Source organism: Strix uralensis, chromosome 3 (assembly GCF_047716275.1).
Source record: "Strix uralensis isolate ZFMK-TIS-50842 chromosome 3, bStrUra1, whole genome shotgun sequence".
Lineage (NCBI taxonomy): Eukaryota > Metazoa > Chordata > Aves > Strigiformes > Strigidae > Strix > Strix uralensis.
Genome location: NC_133974.1, coordinates 53,353,083 through 53,359,082, shown reverse-complemented (window position 1 = coordinate 53,359,082; position 6,000 = coordinate 53,353,083).

The window sequence follows — 6,000 nt, the reverse complement described above, 5'->3', positions numbered from 1 at the left end:
AAACCACATCCCAGGGGCTGGGTAGGGTTAGCACAGAGCTGTTATGCCAACTCACTCCTGCCTGCCTGGCAAGGGAATCCCCTCCCTCGTTTTTTGTAGCACTCGAGTGCTGCCAAGGGATCATCACGGGGCTTAGCACAGAGCTCATGTTGATGCTGTCTCACTCTAGATTGTAGTGTGTTGTTATTCCTGCACTTTTCTGCCTAAGCGACAACTGCAGTAACTTTCCATTCCCAGGTTAAGTCACCACCAAATCTGAACCAGGATTTCCATGAGGTCACACACACCTATTTCTGGACATATTTTGCTTTGTTTGCCTCAGTTAGTCCAGACAAGAGATGTGAAATTCTGTCCAGTGAGTAAATCTGCCCTAACCTTTGACTATCAGCTGGCAGGTGGACAGACAGGCTCCAGGCACAGAGGGAACGTGCCCAGATGTGTCACTGCCAAACTGCCTGCTGTCAGAGAAATATCCCTTTTCATACCAGGCTTTTTTTAACTTCTCACCATAGATCAAAAGCCCTGTAGCCAAATTAGTGTTGTTTGCCTCAAAACCATTTCTGTCAGAGGAAAGAAGAGACTACCTGCTCGGGGACATCTGCTGTACACAGCCACTTCAGGCAGAACAAAGGGAACTGCAAATAGAGGAGCCTGCATCCTGAGAAGGGCAGCGGGAGTAACAAGACACACCTTTCCCAAGTTGCTTTTAACTTTCCCTCCTTTCAGCAGGCCTCCTTGGTCTCAGCTGTCCATGCAACTATTCAGAGAGTGGAGAGGAAAGCTGGGGTTTTACACCATTTGGTACTAACCCTGGGAGGGATCCCCAGCCACCTCCCTCTCTCATCATCAACTAAAGAGTCTCATCAGATTTATGCTGAATTTTTATGGACTCTCACTGCCAGTGCCACAACTACAGTGGACTTTTCTGTTTAAGGGTGCCATGGGATTCACACAAGGCTGCTAAAGCCTGGCTGCCCGCACAGTTAATGGGGAAAAGCAACTGAAGCCCACCTGAAGACACCCTGGGAAGGCCACAGGTGATATGAAACACAAGCTGGTGGAAAACAGCAGGACAGGGACCAGTAGCATTGAGTAGTCCTGCTTTTCTTGGGTGTGATCCAACTACAGCATGGGCCTGGGTTGATTCCCCTGAGGAAGGAGGGTACACCCCGAGGAGGGGTTTCTAAAAGAAGCTCGGTTTCTGCAGGCAGTTACTACACAAAACTTGCCAACTTGTAGCACAAAGCCTTTTGAAGGCTTTTTTCTCCCTCCTCTCTCTGCCCCTACCACCACATGTATATCATGCCTGGGACCCCAGAGAGGAATCAGGGCAGGAAAACAGTTTGACTAGGAAATCTTTCCAATGTCAACATCCTCCATCCTGGGGCCTTGCTTTCCGGGAAAAGATGGACTTTGTATACACATCTGCATGGACTGGGCTTAAAGGCAAAGACCCTCTTGTGGGTTAAAAAAAAAAAGTTAAAAGGTATTCTACAGACTAAACAGACAGGGCTCCCTGAGTACTCTAGTGATGTATTTAGCAGTATTTAGCAATATATTTATTTAGACTGAGCAAAGCCTTGGGCATTTCAATGCGCAGGGAAGCCCTGGGGCCACGGGATGTTGCACCAGACTGCATCGCCATCAACACTATGAACTGCTGCTCCCATCCTCAGAGAAAGCTGAGGTGAACGATTTAGGGACACACAGGCTATTCAGACTCCCAGGACATGAGCTGGGACACCTATGGCTACACAGATCCCTGAGGCTTTTATGTCCTCACCCTTAATTTCTATTGAAGCAGCAGAAAGCTGGCTTGATCAGCTGCTGTGACTTCTCCATGTAGCCAGTCCTGCCAGGGCAGAGATAAGAAACTGAACCAGTGCCTTAAGGCTGAAAGTCAGACTAATAGTGCCTGGTCCTGAAGAGCAACCAAGCAGGATCTGCTGAACTGCACCTGTTAGTTGAACCAGTGGTTAGGAATTGCCACAGCATCATTGTCTGTTTACCGTGCCCCGTCCCTTCTTAATCTCAAGGCTGATGAAAGGTAATCCTTGAAGCAAAGTTACCCAAACTATGCTTTTCTTAGGGACACATATCCTTGCCCAAAAGATATTCCATAAAACAGGGACATTTATGACTGCCATGCTGAAATATTACCATTTCAATAGAAATACTATTAATTCTGCAAGGCAGGAAGGCGTTAGCATTTTGACAGTGCACAACACCAAGAAGCAGGTTACTTCACAAGACTGAGATGCATGTTATTTCGAAGGAAGCTCTGGCCATGACTAAAAATAAACCTATGTGTTTCCCTGTTTGAATTTCCTGTAGATCTTTAAAGAATACAGAAACCCAACCAAGTCATTCTCTTTGAAGGAAACATTTGAGATCATTAGCAACTTGCCTGCTGGGAGGTTCTCGGATCCAGATGTCTTTGTGGTAAATTTGCACAGAGCATTTAATATCCTATTTATCCCCTCATTTACAAACCATGTGCAACTCGTAAAGTCAGCACTGCACTAAGGCATGACTGGTGGTAGCTCTGCTTACAATAGACAGGCATTGGATTAAAATGAGGTTTCATTGTTAAGTGAAAAGTTAACTTCCAGACACAGTTCTTAATTTAAAACATCTGAAAAATTAATATTCCCATTTGGGCATTTTTCCAGGTCAGATGGTAATGCCTGGATGTTCTCTGGACAAACTATCTCATCCACAGTAAGTGGCTAAATGTTTGGTTTCTCTAATGTATGTAAGTGAAGAATGATGTTGTTTTTATTAATCACCCCAGAATTAGTTCAGCATCCCACATCGCAGGATTTTGTTCCACTGCTGCTTCTGGCTTGCTAAAATCAGAGCACTTGTGTCGCACTCTCTGACACTCCCCACACACTTTGGCAGTTTCAGACTTGGATGACTCCAGTTGCTTTCATTTTTAATAGCTTCTTGAATCCCTTCAGCACTTGTCAAATCTACATCTTAAGTATGCTATCAGTCTGGGGTTTTTTTTCTAGGACAAGTTAAGATCTCTCAACTAGTTTCTATTCCATGAATCCAAACTGATTGAAAACACAGAGGCACTGTCTGCACAGTGCTTCCTGCAGTGGGTCCCCACACCTTTGGTTTGGTTTCCAGGCTTTCCTTATTACATCTTCAAACAGCACCTCTGTTCATGGTCATTGTGAGCTTGAGCAGTCCATCAAAGGAAGTGACTTACACCTCAGCTTGACGGAAACTTGGGCTTACAAGACTGAATTGTTATTAAGACATATAAAATAACCTTACTGTTCTATTTGGTGCTGATAATGTCTCTGCTGGAGAATATCAACCAGTTTGGGGCACCAAGCTTCAAAAAAGATGTAGAGTAATCAGACAGAAACAAAAATGTGAGGGTGTAGGAAACATGACCTGCTAGGAAAGGTTGAAGCTGATCAGTCTAGCACAAAAAAAAGGCCTAAGGAGAGACATTAAAAGCCTTTAAGAACAAGAGAGATGCAAAAAGGGAGAAAAGAAATTATTCATATGTTCTTTGGAGGTAGAACAAGAGTAATGCATTTTGATTGCACCAAGAGAGACTGAGGGTTGGTGCTAGAGACAGCTTCCTCTAGTGATAAGGACAGTAAACAGTGGAAAAGGTTGCCTAGGGAGGTTGTGGAATATCCATCACTCTTGGTTTCTAAGAGCAAATGTGACAGATGCGAGTTGGGAATCATTCTGGTATAACTGGACCTGCCTTTGGGCAAGGACTGTGGACAAGTTTATTCCTCAAGGCACCTTCCAGAGCTATTTATTTAGTATTTGGTAATAACATGCCTCATAGATCAAGAGGATTAAATATTGAATACCACAAACAAAACTATCTCAAGAAAAGAAGAGTGGAAAAAAAGGCCTTGGACATTGCCAAGTTTTGGGGAGCTAGAGGTGTGCTTTAATCTTCAAAGACTCATCTGTTCTGCTTTCATTTTGCATAAACTTAATATAAATGATCACTTTGTAGGCAGCATTAAGAAGCCTGTTGACTTCAGAAAGGTCACTTAAACGGGATAAGCTGGGCAGGTGCTGGAGTAATTTCTGATACCTCATCGAGTTTCTCATATCTGTCCCAGTGGTGGGTCTTATGAGAGAAAGTGCATATATTCCTTGGCTGAGTGAAGGGTTGTTCTATAAAATGTTCAGAATCTTTTTTGAAGACATTCAAAGCTTAAAGTAAAAGTTTAAAAAAAAAAAAAAAAAAATCAGGCACACAAAAATCCTAGCTCCAGGACACTGAACTAAAGTTTAAGGACCACATACAGAAAGGAAGAGAGAATTAAGATGGCCATAAATGTTTATGCTAAAAATATTAGAGATGTGACCACAGTTTAGGTCATAGAGTCTCAGTTTATCATGTCTCATGCTATGCACAAGGATTTCAGAATATCCAGGTAGGGAAGGAGGTTGCTGGGTTATCCCCCTTCCCATGGAAGAAATGAGAAGAGTGTCTGTCTTGAAAGGCAAACACGACCATCTTTCAGAATTCCAGTTAATTTCCTTTACTTCTTAAATTATCCAGTACTTTTATATAAGCCTCCTAAATCTTCTTCACTGTTACTTCAGTAAAATCCAATACCATATCCATCATCTTATGGTGCCTTCCCCAACTCATTAACAGATTTTCCAAATTCTGACTTCACTGGCACACAGGATTTAATGAACTGTTGAGATTCAAAGCAGAATGCAGATGATGGGAAAACTGAGGTCTAAAACAGCAAAGACAAGATGACATATTTCTAAGGGCTTCACAGCCTTTATTTCTGTGAATATTCTCATCTGCGCTAGTATAAACTGGGAGCAACTCCACTAAATATAGCAAGTACACTTCAGTGTAGTCCCACTGTGACATCATGATCAGTCTTGAAATTGCTTTCATCAATTATCATTTAGATGCTACCTTTTTTGAAAACCTCTACCAATAATTGAGAAGAAAACAACTTAAATAAAGGCACTTCACAGTTCTACTCACTGCAGAATGATAATTTATAAAAAGAAAATACCTATGTTTTTTAATTTATGAAGCTGATATGCTTTCCAAATGCATACAGCAAAATCAAAATACTTAAAACAATAAAGCATTTCCAAGATGAATATTGTTAGTTTGGGGATATTATGTGAAAAGTGGCTGAGTAGATGAAAAAATTACATTTGAGAGGTTATGGGTACACCAGAGATAAAGCAGCAAAGGACTGCTTAAAATGACATACAGACTGTTTTAACAGTCAAGATTTTCAAGCCATGGGAAGGGAACTTGTAATAGCAATTAATGCTTCCCTATCCTTTCTAATGTCTAAATTCTGTCACAAATAGCAAAGTTCATTCAGAAGCAAACAAAAAACTTGGAGAAATCCCCCTGTATTTTGGTACTAGTGTAAACCCTAAGCTCAGGTCTGACCAATTGGAATTGTTTGTATTTCTTTAAATAACTTTAAATTAGGAAAATTTTCTTTTAATCAGGCTTTATGGACCACTTAAGTCTCTCATAAACCACATGCAACTTAGTAATTATTTTTTTTTCAACTGGAAAGATGGACAGGTCTGAGCTTCCAACAAGTGTAGTTTTAAGTTCTTAGATTTTTTCGTGAAATAGAAAACTACATTTTGAGTCCATTCAGTACAAAGCAAAAGCACAATCATCAAACATATCTAATACACAGCCTAAATCTGCCAAGTTTGCATAACAAAAAAAAAAGCGGGGGGGGGAATAAAGAGACTGGCTTTGCAATGGCTTCACAGCTGAATGACAGCAGAAGGTGAAGATGAATGAAGAAAAGTGAATGCTGTGTGTTTGTATTGTGTGGAATAATTTATGGGGCTTGAATGTCTTTGAATGCTCTTACTATTGATATATGAATACTTTTGATTGAGGAAAACACCCCTGGTGAAGAATAAAGAAATGACTAGATTCCAGTACTCCAAAACTCCCTAAGAAAAACCCATGCTACATAAAAATAAAAATCACAG